Source organism: Ambystoma mexicanum, chromosome 1q (assembly GCF_040938575.1).
Source record: "Ambystoma mexicanum isolate Mex_15411 chromosome 1q, UKY_AmexF1_1, whole genome shotgun sequence".
In the NCBI taxonomy this organism is placed as follows: Eukaryota; Metazoa; Chordata; class Amphibia; order Caudata; family Ambystomatidae; genus Ambystoma; species Ambystoma mexicanum.
The window spans coordinates 1,552,855,715-1,552,877,203 of NC_090922.1; the positions used below are offsets into that span (position 1 = coordinate 1,552,855,715).

The following is a 21,489-nucleotide window of genomic DNA, read 5'->3' on the forward strand; positions in this document are numbered from 1 at the left end:
CCTCCCGAGTAAAGACGAGAACATCTCCTGGAGTAGTTGGTAAAGGTGTTCTAGTTCAGTTTTTCTCAAGTTCTGAGTAATCTGCAACGCCTTTGACCCAATTCGGTCCCATACAAAATGCATATTGGTATGAGACTGAGGTTCCGTACAGATTAGAGCGACCGTCGGGACCGGCTCCATCCCTTTCTTCAGTAAGTTAATGTGATAGGTTTGCACCGGCAATCACCAGTCTTATTGCCAGACCTTGTATGTAACCAGTCCCAGTACTTGCTCTATCGTATACGGGCCCCTCCAAGCCGCCAACATTTTGTTCTCTGAGGAAGGAATTGGCACCAATACATTTTGCCCCACTTGAAAACTCTGCATCCTGGTGCCTCGGTCATACTGGGTCTCCTGACCCCTTTGTGTGTGTGTTGCAATTGCATGTTGGCGACCACTTGCAGTTTGGATACCCTTTCCATCAACTTGTTTTGTTTGTTTTTGTTTTGCTTGTTTTCTGTGTAACTTGGTGGTGTATTCTGTCAAAGGTACCTCTTGTTGGGGCTGTTCCTCCCACTCCTCCTTCAGGAAATCCATGAGGGACCTCACTTGTCGGCCAACAATAGCTGAAAGAGGGCGGATCCAGTGGATAACTGTGGCACATTTCGAAGAGTCATGAGGCTCCACAGCACCATTCGATCCCAGTCTTTGTCGGTGGGTGTCATCGATTTCCTCAGCATCTGTTTGATCGTCTGATTATACGGTTCTACCAGACCATCAGTTTGTGGATGGTAGACTGATGTTTTCCAATGTTCTATGTGGAGGGTTTGAAATATATGCTTCAATATGGCTGACATGAACTTAGTTCCCGGGTCCGTGATGATCTCCTTGGGGATCTCCACTCGAGCAATACACAGCATTAGGGTGTCACATACCTGTTGCGTTCTAATGCTTCATAGGGGAAATGCTTCCGGGTATCAGGTAGCATAGTCCACAATTAACAATAAATATTTAAGTCCTCTACTGGAGCGATCAAGTGGCTCCACAATGTCCATTTCTATCTGTTGGAAGTGTACAGTAATTAGTGGAGCTTTCAGAATGTTATCTATGTTCTTTTTCTGACACTCATCATATTGCTGACAGAACCTCTGCGTCTGTCCATACACTCCAGGCCAGAAGAACCGTGCCAGGATTTCCTGTAACGTTTTCCCGGACCGGAAGTGGCCCTCTCCCACTTGCACATGAGCAACTTCCAATACTGTAGGCCAAAACTTTTTAGGGACAAATATCTGTTTAAGGCGGTTCTTCCACCCGGGTTGCTGTACCACCCGATAGTACAGACCTTTTTCGTGTATAAAGTGTGGCACTTGGTCTTTGTTCCCTTGCTCACCGTGACTCGGGCAATTACTTAAAGTGGGGTCCAACTCTTGTGTCAACCGGTAACTGTCCCCTTGCTCATCTATCTTCCAATCGACAGTGACGGGCATCATCACCTTTTTCCTGCCACCTTATCTGTAGTGCCCATTTCTCTGCCTGACTATTATGGCTTCGACCGGCCGGAGGCGTAATTTCCTCTTTCCAGAAGGGAGTTCTAGCCAACCAATTTCATTCAATGCACTAGATAAGTTGAGGCATTAGTGCCACATCTGACCCCACCACTAGAGGTTCAGGGAGCACAGGTAGCACAGCAGCCTTGACTTTTAAGGCCTCCCCAGTCAACTTCACCTTGATCTTGGGTCGGAAAAACGTTCACAGCTCCATGCACACAACGTATCGGTATTCGTTCTTTCCAATTGTTCTCACCACCTACAAATTGTGTGCTGATAACTGTTTGAAGACTTCTGGAGTCCAGCAGTGCTTTGGTGGGGATTACTTCCACTTCAGCCTCACAGATATAGGGGTATTGCGGTCTGGGATGTGAGCCTTGTTCTCCCTGGTAGGGTCCTACACGTTGTACATCAAATAGCCCAATATCCATGGGTTAAATTTGCTTTTTTTGACAATTCCGGGCAATGTGGCCCTGTTCTGCGCATTCCTAACATTGTGGGCTCTGGGAAGGGAACATATTCGTCTGGACCAGTATTCCCCCCTCATTCTCTGGTTTCTGGGGTATCGTGGTTATTCCTCCTTCGTGACGTTCCGCATGGCAACCGTGGTCTTCCGCTGTCGCCTCTGCGTCTGTTCACGTCTGCCCTCCCGTACTGTTTTCCCAGGCAGGCTAATAAGCCCAGACGAATGCCTCTTCCATCCCTCGTGGAACAACCTCCTCCTCCTTGCGAGACTCTTCCTCTTTTTAAAGAAAAAAGATAGAGCCAATTTATCAACCCGACGACCCCTCTCTCTGCAACCGCACCCTTGCTCACACCTGACATTCCTTAACTCTCGTGACGGTTGTGCTGTGAGCCACAGACTGTGCACCCTTGTTTTCACAGTTACTTCCTGAAACACACCTAGGTTAAACAGATTTGTGAGTTACTGAATAGGCATAACCGTAGTCAGGACATGACTCACACGTATTCTTAATGGGAGAACAAAGCTCCAGAGGCACAAGTTTGTGGGGTAGCTGGCTGCATGTTGGGTTGCTGTTCCATGTAGCTGAGAGGTGGTAGAGCGTGAGGTGCTGTGGGGAGGCGATGGGGGGCCTTCCGAGTATTCCAGGCCCAGACGGATACAGATAGGGCCCTTAGTGGTTGGCCTTGATGTTGGGAGGCCGGCACTTTGCCTGCTGGTTTCCGATTGGCCCACAAGAAGGAAAGGAGGCACAATCAACGGAGTGCAGGGCAGGCAGCAGAGCACTCTGGTGCTCAGGGGAGGTGGACGGCCATCTTGAAACGTGCTGCTCACAAAGCACCCTGTTAGCATTATGGCCAAATACGATATTAAACAGGCCTCAAGGCTTGGTAGATGAAGCGGAGTGCTTCAGCAGTAAAGTAATGCCCAGCAGCGCAGGCAAAGCACAAACATTGTGCTTCGTCACGCAAACGGTAACAAACACCATAATGACCAAGCCCTGCTGGGTTTACCTAATGTCGGCTGTGTACTGATCAGGCTTCTGCAGCCTCGTGCTGGCTGCAACAAGTTCCTCCTCGCCGAAGATGAGAAATGAGCCGTGTCTTCATTACAACAACCCCAATAGTCTCAATCAGAAGAAATCAGAAACAACATTCAATATCATACACATAACTATAATCCTGAGGTGAGAAAGGGAAGATTAGAGGCATCACATATTTATTATCAGAAACACAACAATCCCAACCATTCTCACAAAACCAATACCAAGACATGGGGCCTCATTACACGGAAGGCGGTGAGCCATGGCGCTATTAGCGCCATGGCTCATCCCGGTAAAATACCGGCACCGCCTTGGCGGAAAGGGGATTTACCACCCCATTCCAAGGTTGGAGGGGCGGTAAATCCCCCTTCCGCCATTGCCCTTCCCCATTCCCATTTCTGCCCCTTAGGGCTCTATGGGAATGGGGAAGGCGCTAATTACGGCACCGCAATTAGCTCCGAGGTCCCTTAGTGGGTTGGTTTTTAACGCCTGCAAAAAGCAGGCGTTAAAGCACCAACCCGCTAAGGGACCTCGTAGTAAGGCGGTAATGGTTAACGGTCACCGTTACCATTAACGGTGGCTGTTAACCATTACCGCCTTCCGTGTAATGAGGCCCATGGTATTCCCCCCCCTCCCGATTTTACATCAGAAACCCCTTCATTCAGCCTTCAAGGTATATTTCCACTCTCACCCAATCTCCCCTTCCCCATTTCCAAGTACTAGGACGAGGAACAGGCGATTGAGAGTAATGCAGATTACTCATAGGTACAGCAAGGGAATACAAGGGGAGGCCTACTACATAACACCATTAGGCTGTCCCATTAATGGAGTCAGGTGAGGTCAGGGACTTGACAGCAATTCTACCCACCCGCACTCTATTAAACACTACTTCAAGACTGGCCATGAGAAAAGGGGTCTGAAAGGGCAGGAATGTCCTATTAAATGGCCCAATGAAAGTCAGGCAGGGGAGGCCAAGGACTCACGCCTGAAACATATTAACAAGCCTCAGGTGTATAAAAGATGGGGCATTCAAAAATACCCACAGAAGCAGTTAGGAGAGCAGAAGGGAGGCTGCGTGGCTGAGTCCAGCAGGGGATCCCTTCACATTCCTTAGAGAGGTTTTGCCAGAGAACAGGAAGTTGCAGATGGAGGTCCCCGAAATATCTGGAGGAGAGTGGGATGCCAAAAGCCAAACCAGTGTGTGAGAGGGGTTGCAGCGTGGCGAGGGAGCTGGATTGGGGCATGCTGAACATTGTTGCTCGTGGCAGGCAAATGCTCATTCCCCTGGGGGGAGTCCAGGTCTCAAAGGTGTCTGATGGGGAGGTGGTGTGACCCTGACCTTAGCGCTTATGCCAGCAAGCCATCACGACAGCATTGCACCAACCAGTACGTTTCTGTGAGATAAGATACCCGGTGCGCATGCGCGGCTGATGCGGGACATTTGAGAAGACAAGAAACTCATGAATACTTATGGGAACTTAAAGTCCACTATTATCCATAGGTAGAGGGGCATTCTGGGACTTGTAGTAAGAAGCAAAGTTATATATACCATGCTCCTTATCCTCTAGAAATAACAGACTTCGTGCTAAATTACCAAAACTATATGAGTCACCAATCAGCACTCTAGCCAACACATGCCATCCTAATAAAGGGAACAACCTTACCAACAAATCTAACCCTAGAAAAAACAACCATGCTACCCCAACCACACAGAGTCCTAAAATAAACAATACCATGAGAACAAAAGTAAGCCAGAGCAAAAGTTTTGCCTGTCAGACAACTACTAACACCCCAAACATCAAATGTGCCCTAATTAATGCCAGATCACTGGTGGCGCACGCCTTGGAGATAGCGGACCTGACCATGGCAGATAACCTCGACCTCTTAGCAATAACAGAATCCTGGTTACATGCAGCTGCAGGCCCAGCCCTCCTACTAGCAGTACCTGAAACTAAAACATCATAAGAGCAGACAGAGTTGACTCCAGAGGTGGAGGTATTGCCCTCATCACCACATCTAGCTTAGCCATGAGAATAGCCCCCTCACAGTAATCAAATCTTGTGAACTTCTCAGGGCTAAACTACCCATCTCCAGCTCACGCACAGTAACAATACACCTACTATACAGACCACCTGGACCCATTATCTCTTTCGAGAAGGAAATCTCCATAATACTATCTGACAATACCAAAGAGTATTCTCAAATAATATTGTTGGGGACTTCAACCTCGGCTTCAACGATCCCAACTACCAATAAGCTACTGCAGTGTCGAACGTGCTCACTGAATTTGGACTCATACAAAGAGTGACCCAGCCAACCCATGTCAAAGGCAGAACCTTAGACTGGGTGGCTGACCTTAACTGCAAAACTTCAATTACATATATTACCCATCAATCATGGACAGATCACCTCTTGCTGTCCTTTACCCTAGCAGCTAACAGCCCAACGCCTAAAGCTAATCTAATTGCACCGCCACTCCTCGACAGGACCAAAAGAATATCAAGGTCGACAAGATTATTCCTCACATTGTACCTACCCTTAACTCATTGTCGGACTCCTCCGATCCAGTCACCCTAGTAGATGCCTACAACACCACCATGACTAAAGCCTTAGACTTAAATCGCCCCACTAAAAATGCACAAAAGTAAACAAAGAGCTCACTTGAACACCGCGTACACTCCACAATTGAAATCCCTCAGAGTGGGAAAAAAGAAAACTGGAAGTCGCTTGGAGACTGCTACCCTCGGAGGAAAACAAAACTGATTAATATTTCTGCCACCTACAAAAAAGAAATAATACGTACTAAACAGGATACCTACAACGAGAGGATCAATAAAGCAAGCTCAAGTACCAAGGAACTATTTGTGATCTTAAGAGAACTGGAAGCCTCCCTCCCCCCACTAATAACTGCTTGAAGGATAAACTCTGGTGTACTAATATCCAGAATGCCTTAACGAATAAAATTGCACTACTACAGAACAAAATTGCGGATAAAAAAGCAAACATTCCCAACCCAGACATGCACGCCAAAACTCCAGTTCACTCCACAAAATCACCACAACAGTTCAGATTCTCACAAGTCTCCATCACCGAGGTAGAAGAAATCATTACCTCTCTCAAATCTACTAGATGCCAGGGAGACAGCTGTCCGGCTCAGATAATTAAAGACGCTGCCAGAGGCCTGGCGCCATTTATCTCTAAACTAATGAATGCATCTTTCTCATCAGGTACTGTTTCTAGCAACCTAAAAGAATCATAGGTTCTACCCCTTTTTAAAGAAAACTCCCTCGACCCATCTATTCCTACAAATTATAGGCCGATCACAACTGTACCATTTTTACTTAAAATACTAGATAAAGTAGCTTACCTTCAGATACAGGAGTATCTAGAGACTAACCACCTCCTAGGTGCCTGCCAGTCGGGTTTTAGGCCACACAATGGTACAGAAATGGCAATGATCGATCTAAAGACCCTGATAGATGAATGGAAGGATCAAGGGAAAATGGCCATGCTACTTCTCCTTGATCTGTCCGCTGCCTTCGATTTGGTGGACCATAAAGTACTCTGCAAACACCTGGGCCCAGTGGCCCACTTCTCCCAGGACGCCCAAACATGGATCCAATCCTTTCTAAACAATAGGACCATGAGAGTTCGCTCTCGGTCAGTGGCAGCAGACCCCATCCCAATAACCTGTGGTGTACCGCAAGGATCCTGCGTCTCACCAACAATGTACAACATATTCACAAAGCCATTATTTGATGATCTGGACCATCTGGGTGTCATCTACACCAATTAAGCAGATGACACCCATATCCTTATACCTCTCTCGGGAGATTATGACAAGAACATGGCCTTAGTGAATAAAATGTATCTAATCATCCAGGCATGGATGGCCGCCCATGGCCTACGCCTGAATAATGATAAATCGGAGCTCCTGATACTTGGTACCGTTGCCAAGCTGAACAAATATAGCACCAAATATGCATCATTTAACATTGATGGGAACAATATCAAAGTGGTCAAGGAGGTAGAAACTCTAGGTTTTTACTTAGATTCAGCTTTAACCCTAAGTAAACATATGGACAAAATGGCCAACGTCATTGCATACACTTGTAAATTAATTAGGGCCTGCAAGCTATTCCTCTCAATAGAAAGTTGCACTATCCAAGCCAGTGCCCTCATCCTCTCGAAGTTGTACTACTGCAATGCCTTTTACTTGGGTGCAAGTAAGTTTATTGTTAATAAAATCCAAATTCTCCAGAATAATGCCCTTAGAACCGCACTTGGTATGCCTAGGAGAGAGCACATCTCGGAGCTGAGGAGACAGAACAAATGCCTGTCCATCAATGACAAAATTCTGTTTAAAACGGTCTCATTAACCCATAAATGCCTTAATAATGCAGCGCCACTTTAACTCGCTGAGAGAATGGTCAAAAAATCCACATCACGCCCTTCCAGAATAAGCCAACTCTTTTTGTCTGGTAGTGCACAGATTCCAACTAAAAAAAGCAGGTGTAAGCAGCTTCACGGTAATGGCGGCACAGATTTGGAAAGTATTTCCTCAAGACTTGAAAGTGGACCAATCTTTCCAATGCTTTAGGCGCAAAACCCCTTAGGCGCAAAACCCTAAACTGGCTCAGTTCAAATGACATATGACTCCCGGATCACCTGCTGACATTGCCATTGCCAGGGAAACCTTTGCCATCAGAGAAGCGGTAGGGCAACTTGACCACAACAGTGACTACCTCCCATTAAAAATGTATGTCTCCCATAACTGCACCATAACCATGCATATTGTCTACAGACCTCCTGGGCCCATCACAGACTTCCAGGACACCCTCATCCTCTCATTGTCTGACAACAACAAGAAGACGTCCCAAGTCATACTCGTGGGTGATCTAAACCTAGGGCTCAATGACCCCAAGGACTCCCACGCCAAATCACTCAAGAAAGCCCTATCCACCGTGGGCTTCTCGCAATCTATCTCTGAGCCCACCCACCTCAAATGGCGCACACTCGACTGGATCAGCCACCATAATGGCTCCATCCAAATCACTGCCAACACTCCCATCCCATGGTCTGACCACCACTACATTCAATTCAACCTCAATACTAAAAAAGGGCCCCATATGCCCATCGCCCCCTGCCCAGCATCCCTCGCGAGGAGTTTGCGCCAATTGACAGCTGAGAACATAGCATCTTATTTTCTCAACCCTGCCCTGCAGGCCCCATTCTCTAATAACCCAGAAACCCTAGCTAACACCTTCAAAGATATCGTCACCCAAGCAGTTGACGCCATTGTGCCACTCACCCTCAGAAAAGCCAAAAAAGCCAAACATTCTAACACATGGTTCTCAAAAGAACTCCTTGACCAACGCTCTCAGAAGAGGATTGCCCTTTCTGCATGGAAAGCCAACCCATCGGAAGCCACCAGAAATGCCTTCAAAGCCATTTCCAAATCATACAAAGCCAACATCACCCTAGCCAAAGCTGCTTCCTTCAATTCAAGGATCTATGACACCAAATCTGGGTCCAAAGAAATATTCACCATTTTTAGGGAATTGGAAAAGCCATCCTCTCCTCCCCCCTCTTTCAAAGACAAAAACAGTATTCAATCTGCCATGCTAGACAAGCTCAACTCTCTTCAAACCAAAATGTGCAGCCATCAAAGAGCCCTCTCCCGCCCAATAGCCAACTTGGACAGTAATTTCCCCACGCCCACAAAGACCAAGGGCCTCATTACACGGATGGCGGAGAACCATGGCGCTATTAGCGCCATGGTTCATGCCGGTAAAATACCGGCACCGCCTTGGCGGAAAGGGGAATTACCGCCCCATTCCAAGGTTGGCGGGCAGTAATTCCCCCTTCCACCATTGCCCTTCCCCATTCCCATTTTTGGCCCATAGGGCTCAATAGGAATGGGGAAGGCGCTAATTACGGTACCGTAATTAGCTCCCTGGGTCCCTTTGCGGGTTGGTTTTTAACGCCTGCAAAATCCCTCAACCCGCAAAGGGACCTCGTAGTAAGGCGGTAAGGATTTACCGGTACCGGTATTTTACAGGTACCGGTAAATCCTTACCGCCATCCGTGTAATGAGGCCCCAAGTCCTCCCCACTGTTTGACTTCAAAGATATGACTGAGTTGGAAGTCATCGCCCTGCTGAAATCGATCAAACCTTCTAACTGCAAGGGGGATGCCTGTCCAGCCAAACTCATCAAAGACTCGGCATATATCCTAGTTCTCTTCCAAACCGCATTTATCAACTCATCCTTCCAGGCTGGCCACGTTCCAACTGGACTTAAGGAGGCGTGGGTATGCCCACTCCTCAAAAAACCATCCATGGACCCAACAGTCCCTGGGAACTATAGACCCATTACCACTGTACCATTCTTACTTAATATTTTGGACAAAGCAGCCTACCTGCAAATCCAAAAGTTCCTGGAAGACAACCGTCTCCTCGGCCTCTGGCAATCTGGATTCCGCACACGACATGGCACCGAAACGGCTCTCCTGGATTTAAAGAACCAAATGGACGATCTGAGAGACACAGGTAAACCTGCTCTACTTCTGCTCCTGCACCTATTCGCAGCCTTTGACTTGGATGATCACAACACTCTGTGCCACCATCTAGCAACTCAGGCTAACTTCTCCCCCAAAGCATGTGAATGGATTACCTCCTTTCTCCAAGAAAGCCATGAAAGTCTTCGCTGACTCAGCCTGTGCTACCCTTAGCCACATCAAATGCAGTGTTCCACAGGGTTCGTGTATCCCACCCACGCTCTACAACCACTTCACGAGGCCTCTGTTCAGCATCCTTGACTCCCTGTGCATATCGTATACCAACTATGCGGATGACACACAGGTGCTCATCCCGATCACGTGGGACAACATAGCAGATACAAACACACTCACCACCATTTACGCCACCATCCAATCTTGGATGGCAGATAATTGGCTCTCCCGCAACAGTGAAAAAACTGAACTTCTGCTCATAGGGTCACCATCCACCCTGGGTAACCTCGGTGAACAGTACACATCCTTCACTATTGACAATATTCCCATAAAGGTCTCCAACAACGTTAAGACACTCGGAGTCTACCTGGACTCTGATCTGAACATGGATAGACAGGTCAATGCCATTGTCTCCTTGTCAGCCTACTACTCTAAAGTTCTCAACGCTGCTAGACCCTTCCTATCACCCCAGAATTGCATCACCATTGCCTGGGCAATAATTGGATCGAGGCTGGACTACTGCAATGCCCTACTCGTTGGGATCTCCAACAAAAACTTGGCCAAACTCCAGTTTGTCCAAAATAACGCACTAAGGGCGGCCACAGGGACCTTAAGAAAAGACCACATCTCCGAAGTGAGAAGACAGGCCCACTGGCTCCCGGTCCAAGAAAGAATTGTCTTCAAAACTCTTGCCCTCACTCACAAATGCCTCCATGAACTTGCTCCCCCCATACCTGGCCCAAAGAATCACCAAGCACACTGCCACAAGACCCCTAAGGAAGTGCTACTCAAACATGATTGTCACACCTAAAACACGCAAAGTCTGGGCCGGGGGCTCCAGTTTTCCCACTCTGGCCGCCACCCACTGGAACGCACTACCCACTCACTTAAGAATGATCCAAGTCCCACCAAGCATTCCGCAAAGCTATTAAAACTAAGCTTTTTGTTTGAAATGTAAAAGTAAGCTTCCTATCCTGCTTCTGTATGTAACTATAGTTTGTGTTTTTGTAACCAAGAGACCTCTGGTCACCTGTCTAACCTATGAATCAAAATTCCTACAAATTCTTGTAACAGCGCCTCGATGCCCCCGGGCTGCAAGTGCGCTATACAAATGCAAATAAATAAAATAAATATCCCATTCATATTTAACTATACTGGATACATATGGAATTGTAACATTGCGCCCAGTTTGTTACACCACCCAGTCACAAATATGGTACTAATAACAGAAACCTCTGATTGTAGGGACCTTTCCTAGCTGTCCCAACACACTGCAACAATGCCCGAGGCTCTAATGGAGACCCCTGCTGTGTAGAAGGACATCATGACGAGCTCAGCCACTTTTAATAAAGCAATAGAACCCGAGGGTGGCGGGGGGGCATTACCAGTCGGGTATAATTACAAGCCCGAGCAATGCAAGGGTTTTAATGTAGCCCCGGAGGCATTACCCGAACAGTAATGCCCCCCTTTTGAGGATTCTGTTGCTATTAGTACCCAGGCATGTTGTATCAGGGTACTAATAGTATTTTTTCTCGAGTTGTGAAATGGTGCGTAAGCAAAATAAATGGCCGCCATGGATCGGGGAAAAGGGATTACAAGTTGTCCCTTCTCCCTTTCCATGGTGGCTATTAAAAAGATATTTAAAAAAGTAAACAAACAAAATGACCTCCATGGATCAGGTAGAAGGAACTGCACATAGTTTCTGGCAACAGCGTGGGACAGAGCAGCACAGGTAAGTGAGGTTGGGGTAGGGAGGGGAGTTGATATATGGAAAAGGTGGCTGGGTGTGGGACGAGAGGGGCTGGGAATGTGCGAACGCACGTACGTTCGTTCCCATCCCAGTAAGGGAAAATGATAGCCTCATGCTCTGAGGGGGCCCGTAGCAGGGTCTTTCCCTGTGTGGTAAGGAAACCTTTACGAGCCTCCTCATTGACTGGGAGGCCACCCCTCCCTCGCCCAGTACTAATACAGAAGAGGCACTTTTTTGAATCGTTATTGGATCGTTGGAGCCTTCAGTTGAGTTTTGAACGTTTACAAGAAGTTGCTGTCCCATTTTATATTCTCTTCTGTGCGGGTCACCTGTTCTCTAGATGTTTCCGGAGTGATGGTCCATTGTTTCTAACTGTCAAGGAAACAGAGGGTCATTTTTCTTTTTGCAGATTTCCCCACCATAGATATTGATGTTTCCGCCCCTGGATTATTTGGGTTCTTCAATCCTGTTGACTGAGGGATGCTTTTCATTAACCATGAATATTACGTTGTCTTTGTTACCTGCAATTTGATAGGAGAGTAGGTAATTTCAGTTAAAGAGCCAGGACAGGAGAGGCACACCAGACCCCTTTAAATTCCCCCCAAGATGTCATAACTGGCAGGGAATCCCATTCCATCTCTGAGGCTGTGCAGACAGCACACACCTCTCAGCAGACTTCTGCCCGCCACAGACCCCTCAGCGGGTCTCTGCCCGCCACAGAACCCTCAGCGGGCCTCTGCCCGCCACAGAAGCCTCAGCAGGCCTCTGCCCGCCACAGAAGCCTCAGCGGGCCTCTGCCCGCCACAGAAGCCTCAGCGGGCCTCTGCCCGCCACAGAAGCCTCAGCGGGCCTCTGCCTGCCACAGAAGCCTCAGCGGGCCTCTGCCTGCCACAGAACCCTCAGCGGGTCTCTGCCGGCCAATCGCCTTAAGCTTAAGCCGGCCCCAGTTCTAGAACTCCCAGACAGAAATAGGAGTGCAGCTGAGCCTAGATGTTGCTGATCAGCCCCTTGCCTGTCTTCACATGTGGCTGATGGGATTACAGAAAATGTTGGCCATGGTTAAGAATCCAGAGTTTGGGCATTGGTACAGCTGTCTACGGAGAGTTCAAATGGACATGCTGCTTGGGTCTGGACCTCAACATGCTAGTGCAGATGGCATTCAATTATTTTCTCACCTTGAGGATGAGCCAGTGTTAGGGAGAATTCTCATTTATGTGCTAATTTCCTGAAAACCTTAGAGGCCCCCAGCTCTTTTGCTGGACTTTATGACTTTTTAATGTTACCCCTGGAGTGAGTGAGACCTTTTTCTTACTCTCTCATGTGTTTTGACCTGATTTGGATTACATGTTTCCTTTGTTTTTGGAGTCTGACAAACTCCATAGGCATCTACTTTTTGTATTGTGACACAGAGCACCTTCAGTGCAGTGTCACTGAGAAATCCTTTAGATTTCTCATAAGGTTTAAATACCTTCTCTTGGATAAACTACTGCTCCCAAGAATAGTCAAGTGAAATTGACTTTACTTACGTTTATTAATTTGTAGACCCAGCATACACCATATGTGGAGTGCTGGGGGGTTACCTAGTAGCCCTTGTTCCTACTTACTCATGTAAACATTTTATGTTACCCTCACTACTTTAAATGGCTGGTGGCAGTAGTTTAATATTCCTACCATTGTACTTTTCTACCGCAGGTTGAATCCTCAGCTGCAGAACAGCACCCATGGGTAACCATTTTGTCAAAATGGCCCCGGGCTTCTTTTTTCGCCATTTTCTGTTTGTGAGGTCTTTCTTGGGTTTTACTCTGTGCGCCAAACGAGTCCAAGTAGAAACCTTGAGTTTTTAATTCTTTAGCAACTTGGATGATATTGCTGTCTATGCTGAAGGTGTCGTTTAGTTTGGCGATGCAGAATTGTGATCCTAAAATGATTACTTTATCCTGAAATGCTTAGATGTATCTGTAACTACTATGTCACCCAAATTGTACCGCCTGTATGGTTTCTAACTATGCAACTAATCCTACCTGTATTGTAACTTCCTCTGTAAACAGAAAAGCACTACTATTTAACCTACGCCGTGATACCTCCGAGTTTCGGCGTGTAACAAATCTTTCTTTCAAAATCTGAGTGCTTTGAACTTTAGAGGCATTGCTGTTTTCCATTGCACTGCTGTCCCCATTAGAGCACCCTCATTCGTACAGGAAAATGGTTTCTAACTAACCATATTAACTACCCTTCCCTTTTACCCTCCCTCATTTAAACCTCCTAATTCTTGTGCTGCTACTCATATCCCAGAGTTCCATCGGAAAACATCACAAAAAGAGTTTTGTTGCCACATATTTCTAATCTTCCATTCTTAGTAGCTTCCCAGTTAATTCAGGTTAGTCGCTCTCTGATTGAATATTACACCCATATTCCTCACTGCTCTGGTACTAATCTGTCCTTCATTTCTTTTCTGGGTGGTGAATACCTGGTGGTATTTTGCTCTTCTAACTGAACTTTTATCCCATCTGTATCATAGGGAAGGTCACTCTCTCAGAAGAGGCCCAAAACCAACTAACCCTGAGACGAACTCCACTGGAACACCTTCCTCGACTGGCTGAACTTCTTTGCTGCTGCAGGAACTGAGTGCCAGGGGTCAAGAAATCCGTAGTCAAGTGCAACGTCTGTGATCCGGCCACAAGCTCCCAGAATCTCCCCAGCACCCTCCAGAAGCAGGACGACCAGAGCTCACGTCTCCTCACCAGAGTGCAGGACTCAAGAAGTGAAGGAAGCCCAACCAGTGGTACTGTTTACCGGGCGCTGAAACCCCAAAGTGCTGCTGATCCGAAGAGAAGCCATAGCTGCCAGCGAGCTTCGAATTGCTGCCGCAGGAGTCCCCAGACGTCCTCCCTCTTGTACCCATGTCTGAGGCCCAGGACCACAGGATCTGCATTGCTGAAACCAGACAGAAGCCAGCTGGACCCTCTTCTTCTAACCAAAGGTACTGTTCTGACTTGGGGTACTTACCTCGGTGTCTGCAGCTTGCTCTTCTCAGTTGAGACTAGCTGTAGCTTCTTTTTCTGGAGTTGATTTCAGATTTAACTTTCACAAGTTTAACAGCTTGTGACCCTACAGTGGTTTTTCTTCAACAAACTCTCTAACTTTGTGCAAGACCATTATCATCTAAGAAGTGCCTCAGCTCCACAGACTGTGCTCCAATTGACTTTGGCTGTCCTGCCTCCCTGCACATTCTTCTAGTCCATTTGACTTTGATAATTACTGTCCCGCATAAGTGATACAATGGTTTTAAACTAACATTGCTGGGAAAGGTTTTTATCTAGACTTCATTGAAAGATTTAAAAGTGCTCACATTGTCATGATTTACAAATGTTACGAACAAGCTAAGAAAGCTGTGCCACAGAATACAAAGTACACGATTGCACAAGGGCTAGTGTCAGAAGAAAAAGTTGGGCATTTACTGTATACAATATATTGTCATTGATGAACAACGCTTGTGGGTTCAGCGAAAGGCAAGCACATAGCTTGGTCCGTGGATTTAGCAAAAGAGGTTAACAAGACATGAGATTCCTCTTCTGAAAACCTGTTTAATCTTGTTTCCTTCCTTTTACTTTTCTTTTCTACAAACCTCAGAACTACAAAGTGTACTAGTGATATATAAATGCAATTACTGTCCTAGTTAGTGAAGTCACCTCAGCGTGTAGGAAGTGTGTAAGAAGCATCTCTAAAGAGTATCTACTAACTTTGTATGAAATCTGAAAAAGTAAAGTTTGAGTGCTACATATATTGCTCTTTTTAAAGAGTGCTTATTTCAAAATGACCATTAAATAAAGAATAATTTTAACTAAAAATCTTGAGTGTAAAGGCCTCATTACACGGATGGCGGTAGGGATTTACCGGTACCGGTAAAATATCGGTACCAGTAAATCCCTACCGCCTTATTACGAGGTCCCTTTGCGGGTTGGGGGATTTAATGCCTGCTTTTTGCAGGCGTTAAAATCCAACCCGCTAAGGGACCTCGGAGCTAATTACAGCACCGCAAAATTGCGGTGCCGTAATTAGCGCCTTCCCCATTCCGATAGAGCCCTATGGGGCAGAAATGGGAATGGGGAAGGGCAATAGCGGAAGGGGGATTTACCGCCCCTCCAACCTTGGAATGGGGCGGTAAATCACCTTTCCGCCAAGGCGGTGCCGGTATTTTACCGGCATGAGCCATGGCGCTAATAGCGCCATGGCTCACCGCCTACCGGGTAATGAGGCCCTAAGTGTTACTTGGATATTTGTATTTGCGAATTCCATTTCTACAGCTCTACAGCTCACATTTACCCCTCTTGGGATGAGCCTGGCTGCTCAGTCACACTACCAGCTTGTATAGTATAGGCCTATACCAAAAGCTGGGTTACCAAAAGGACAAGTGTTATGTAGTCTCCCACAGGATTACTAAATCAATTCTTGCCGAACACTGGTGTCAGGGCCGTAGAGTGCTTACATTGATAGCCACAAGGCTAAGCTCCATCAAAAAGTGAAGCAATTGTAACATGCGAAATATGGATAACTTTAATGAGGCAGCCCCGGTTGTTCCGACAGTACATCAACTGAAAGACACGTGCAGAAACCAGGGGTCTGACGCTGAAAGGAAAAGAATGTGAATTGATGACACGTTTGTTGAATCACCAAAGTTTGGGTAGTAGGTCTATAACATCTACTACCCCAAGTAACATGGAAGATAATGATGAGGATGTCAGGTTAGAGTCAGAGGAGGAAGAAGAGTCTCGGGAAGAGAGACCCTCTCTGCCACAGCCTGCACTTATGCCTCAGCCATTTTCCAGCCATTTTGCATTGGGACCCCACAAGGTCCCCAGTTAAGCCCAGAATATGTTTCTCTTGTTTCTCTTGAAAGACTGAGATTAGAGTTGGAATTCAAGAAATTACATACCCAAGCTGAAGCCAAACATCAGGAGGTGAAACTAAGAGAAAGAGATGCAACATGATTGGATATGAAAAGGATGTCCCTTGATTCTGCTTCCCTTTCAGGGTCCTCTAGGTCTGCTAGTCCCCCAAGAGGCCTCGCCTTCCCAAAGCAGCAGTGAGTATGTATGAACCTAAACCTGATGTGTTGGATTGGCTGGGTACGTTTGAATGCATCTATGGTCTTCAAGGAATCAGTGGGAATGATTTAATTCCATGGCTCATGTTTAGGCTCCCCCTGAATAGCTGTGATGGAGTTGGGTGCTTTGAGAGAAAGGATTATGAATCAGTGAAACTGGCATTAATAGCCAGATTTGGGATACCTCCTTCCCAGTACCTTAAGAGGTTTGGGACCCTCAAAAAGACTGATGGTACCCCTTGGGCTTGGGCTACCTGGGTATGCGAGTGTTTAAGGAACTTAAGATGGTTGGGTTAAGGGTTACAGAGTGAACTCCTTTGAAGGAATGAGGAATCATTTTGTGTTAGAATCTATTTTTGATGCCTGCTCTCCTGAGCTGAGACAGCAATTGGCTGACTCAAAAGATATTGATCCCAAAAAGTTAGCACAGGCTGCGGTGGGTAGCCAACAGGGCCACTCACAAGGACCATGAGGCAACTCACAAAAAGGAAGAAGGGAAGCCGCACAAGAAAGAGGGAAAAGAAAATTCTAATTCCAACCATCCAAAAGATGGCCACAAACATAGCAAGGATAGATTCCATGGGAAACCTGGTCAGTCTAGTGAAACCTCTGGTGCCAAACCAGAGGGAGGTCAGCAGAAACCCCATTCCAGAGAACATTTGGTAAATGTTGTGCTTGTGGGTCTACTGACCATATGAAAGGGGATCCCAGATGTAAGGTAGACCTTCAGGGGTCCACACTGCGTCCCTTAGCCTTAATCCCTGAGGGAGAAGCACAAATGGCAAGTGGAAACGTTCTTCTATTGGCTGCAGACCACACTGAAGTCTCTGCTAGTATTTCTTTAGTGTCCCTGAGTCTGTGGGAACAACAGAATGTGGATGTGTACAACTCCATACCAGATAACACCAAATAATATTACAAGGACAGTGTACTTGTAAATGGTCCGGAGACCCCTGTCATTAGAGACACTGGGTCAAGCATTACATTGGTTGAGGACAGCTTTTTCAAACCTGGGGATGTAGCTAAGGCACCCAAAGGCCACACTAAGCTTGCTGTGGAGGCCCTGTCCAGATGGTTCCTATTCTGCCAGAACTCTCATCCAGTGCAATAATATGACTGTAAGAATACCTGTTGTTGGAATTGAAATAATATTATGCTTCCTATCGCAGTAATTGAATGTGTATTGGCCTACGCTAAGTTGTCTAAAATATCATGTAAATAGATTCCGCGGCAAGGTCTTGACCTTAACGAAAAGTAATGTAAGTCGCCATCTTGGATTTAGCCACCATTTTAGGTTCTCTTGTAATGTGGAAGTCACCCTGAACATCAAAATGGAGGCTGAATAACATTCTGAGTGAGATTCTGGCCGTTGTGACCTCCGCACACACGAATAATTAATATGCCTGCAGGCCACTTGTCGGGGTTGCGAACTGAGACTTTGTCATATCACTGACCTATGTGTAAATGAACAACTGTATCAGCGGAAATGATCAAAGTGCATACATTATAGGATTGACCTGGCAAGGAACCGTAGGCCTGATCCCAAGAATGGTTAACCCGCGAGGGGGTTGGCCAAGGGCTAGATAAAGGATATAAAAGCCCAAGTATTCCGAATGTACGGTCTCTCTACTAATGCATCGAACCCTCGTTGAAGTTCGTTACGTTACTCTGAGAGCCGAATAGCTATCCGTTTGTCAATTGACTTTGGTAACTGTTGTAGCTTTTAAATAAAGCACTTGTATGTCCTTTGTAACCTGTGTTGGTGTGTTTCTTTTGGGCTTCTCAGCCTCATATCAATTTTTATGTTTTCACAGTGTCAGTGTACAGAATGAAGTGCAGGGAGAGTCCTGTTGGAAATTATCTAAAAACTCTTGGAGTTGTATCTAGTACCCCCAAGCTTCCCAGCAAAAGGAAGCAGGAGCAAACAAGATTGGCCAGAGAGGCAACCGTGAGAGACTCGAAGTGGGAGGTTGAGATTTCCAACACCCCCAGTTCACAGGAAGGCCACCCTTCTGTTCCCAAGCAACAGAAAGAGACAAAGAGGAAACCCAAGATCTCTGGGAGAAAGAAAAATCTTAAACCTAAACCTGCTCACATGACAAGGACATCCCCGAGAGGACAGTCCCCGGGCATCTCAGTGACCCCTTCCCCAGCTGAGGCTGAGTGGGAGAACCAACCAAACTCAACAGAGACAGCTACTGGTGACACAGAGCTGGAAGAAACCCTTCCCTGCATTGGAGATCAGGATCTTAAAGATCATCCAGAGCTACAGACTTCAGCAGAGGTCAAACAGTGTCCCTCTCTAGAAGGTCTGTGCCAGCAGACAGCTTCCCAGCTGGACGGGCAAGAGCCAGGGAAGCATAGGCTTTACTGGGATGAAGGCCTCCTCTACAGTGAACATATGGAGTCTGCCCAGGGGACTACAGAAGACTGGTAGTGCTCCTGGAGGTGAGACAGAAGTTTCTATAGTTGACACATGAGAACCCTCTGGTAGCCCACTTCAATTTTAAGAGGTTCAAAGATAGTTTATCTCTGTACTTCTACTGGGCCAAGATGGGTGCTGGTGTAGATACATTATTTAAGAGCTGCCACACTTGTCAGACCTCTGGCAAAAGTGGAGCCAAGAATGCAACATCTTTAGTTTCCCCTCCCTGTGGTGCGAGTCTCTTTTGAGAAAGTAGGGATTGACATTATTGGTCTCCTTGACTCTCCAACTTCTTCAGGCAACCAATTTATATTGGTTGTGTTAAACCATGCTACCAGGTACCCTGAAGCCATACCCATGAGGGCTGTTACTGCTCAGGCCGTGGCTAAGGCCCTCCTTGATATGTTTACCAGGTTAAGTTGTCCTAAGGAGGTCAAATGTTATATCCTACTACATGCAGACCATGTAGAAAAACTGTGGAGTGACCTAAAAGTTCACAACAGCCTTCCATCCCCAAAACAAATGGGTTAGTAGATAGGTTTAAGGAAGCCCTTAGAAGAAAGTGGGACCTTCTACTGCCATGCCTTCTCTTTGCTTATAAAGAAGTCCCTCAAGCAGGGGTTGGGTTCAGCCCCTTTGAACTTCTCTATAGTCATCCAGTCAGAGTCCCTTTGGCTCTGATCAAGGAAGGGTTGGAGAGTGCTCCTTCCCTACAGCCAGCGAGAGCCAGTGACTATGTGCTAGGCCTCTGGAAGAGGACGGCACTCATGTCATGATAACAGAAGCTTCAGATAACCTGAAGGTTTATAGTCAAAATGTCGACAAACAAAAATGTCGAAAAAAAAATGTCGAAAATAATAATGTCGAAAATAATAATGTCGACATCCTATACTTATAATGTAAAAAGTCATTTTTTCGAAAAAAAAATGTCGACAAAAAAAATTTCACTTAAAACTATCAACACCTCACCCAACACCCCCCTGCCACGACACCCCCACACCCCCCACCACCACCCTCCCACCCCTCATACTCAACACATTCTAATTATATATTTATTTATTTATTTTTTCAATAAATAAATAACCAAAAAGAGTATCATTTACTATTGGGGGGGGTCCCCCCCCCAACCCCCCCTCACCCAACACCCCTCATACTCAACACATTCTATTATATATTTATTTATTTATTCTTACAATAAATACAAAATTTCGAAAAAATATCGAAAAATTTCAACATTTTTGTTTGTCGACATTATTGTTTTTCGACATTTATTTGTCGACATTTTGACTGTCGACATTATGACTGCACACCAACCTTGAAAGCAGGTCAGGCTCTGATCAAACATTGGCATGACCAGAAGGCCAACATGGTGGAGATTACTCCAGACCAGCTTGTTTTGTTTATGGTACCTACAAGACAGAGCGCCTGACAGGATAAATGGATAGGAACCTTCAAGGGTGTGGGTAAACTTGGAGAGGTCAATTATTTAGTGGACTTGGGCAATTCCAAGGAAGCCCCTAGGGTCTTTCACACAAACCGCCTGAAGGCTTATGTTTCCAAACCAGAATTAGGATCTTTGCCGCTATCCTCTGATCAAGAGGAAGAGGAGAGTGAGCCTCTCCCTGATCTCAGGGTACAACCCTCAGATGAGACTACTGAAGGAGTAAAACACTCTTCAGATCTGACTCTGCCACAACAGGAGTGCAAGGCTCTGTTGAATCAGTTTGCCTCCCTGTTCTCACTGACACCAGGCTTGACCCCTTGGGACCAGCATGATATTCTCACTGGTGACTATTTCTCTGTCAAAAGCAGGAGTTACTGAATGTCAGATCATGTCGGAACCTACATAAAGGAAGATGTCAAGAAGATGCTTGGTCTAGGGGTTATTGAGCCATCTACACGTCCATGGGCTAGTCCAGTTGTACTAGTACCAAAGGCAAGATCCAAAGAATTGAGATTGTGTGTGGACTATAGAGCTCTAAATGCAGTCACCATAACTGATGCCCATTCATTATACAGGACAGATGAGCTAGTGGACAACCTTGGTTCAGCCAAGTTCCTCAGTACATTTGACCTGACCTATTTTCGCAAATAGCTCTGACAGACCATGCCAGGGAGAAAACTGCATTTTCCACACCAGGAGGCCTCGACCAGTTTAAAGTTATGCCTTGTGGACTAAAAATGCACCTGACACGTTTCAGAGGATGGTGAATCAAGTTATGAATGGGACATAGGACTTTTGCATGGCATACTTGGATGACATTGCAGTGTCCAGCCCACCTTGGAAAGAGCATCTATGTTTTGCAGACTCTTGAACAGGTCAATCTGCCCATAAAGGCAAGCAAATGACTTGGTATTCAGGAGACACACAAGGTAAGAGCCTGCTGGGACATGGCCGGAGGCCAGCACATGTCATGCATGTGCTTATCTGACCTGGGATGGGACAC

The 21,489-nt window shown here is 46.3% G+C and overlaps 1 protein-coding gene and 1 long non-coding RNA gene across 2 annotated transcripts in view; one reads left to right on the top strand and one right to left on the bottom strand.

The window, feature by feature from the left end:
* The window catches only part of LOC138552212 (uncharacterized), a 184,653-nt gene extending 166,283 nt beyond the window's left edge, over window positions 1-18,370 (top strand). Inside the window, exon 3 of the long non-coding RNA XR_011295905.1 lies at window positions 14,032-18,370. This is a non-coding gene — a long non-coding RNA (uncharacterized lncRNA). The remainder of the gene's footprint in view (window positions 1-14,031) is intronic.
* Window positions 1-21,489, bottom strand: part of LOC138552180 (zinc finger protein 658B-like) — a 42,019-nt gene that overhangs the window by 8,413 nt on the left and 12,117 nt on the right. The gene's annotated exons all lie outside the window — the stretch shown is intronic.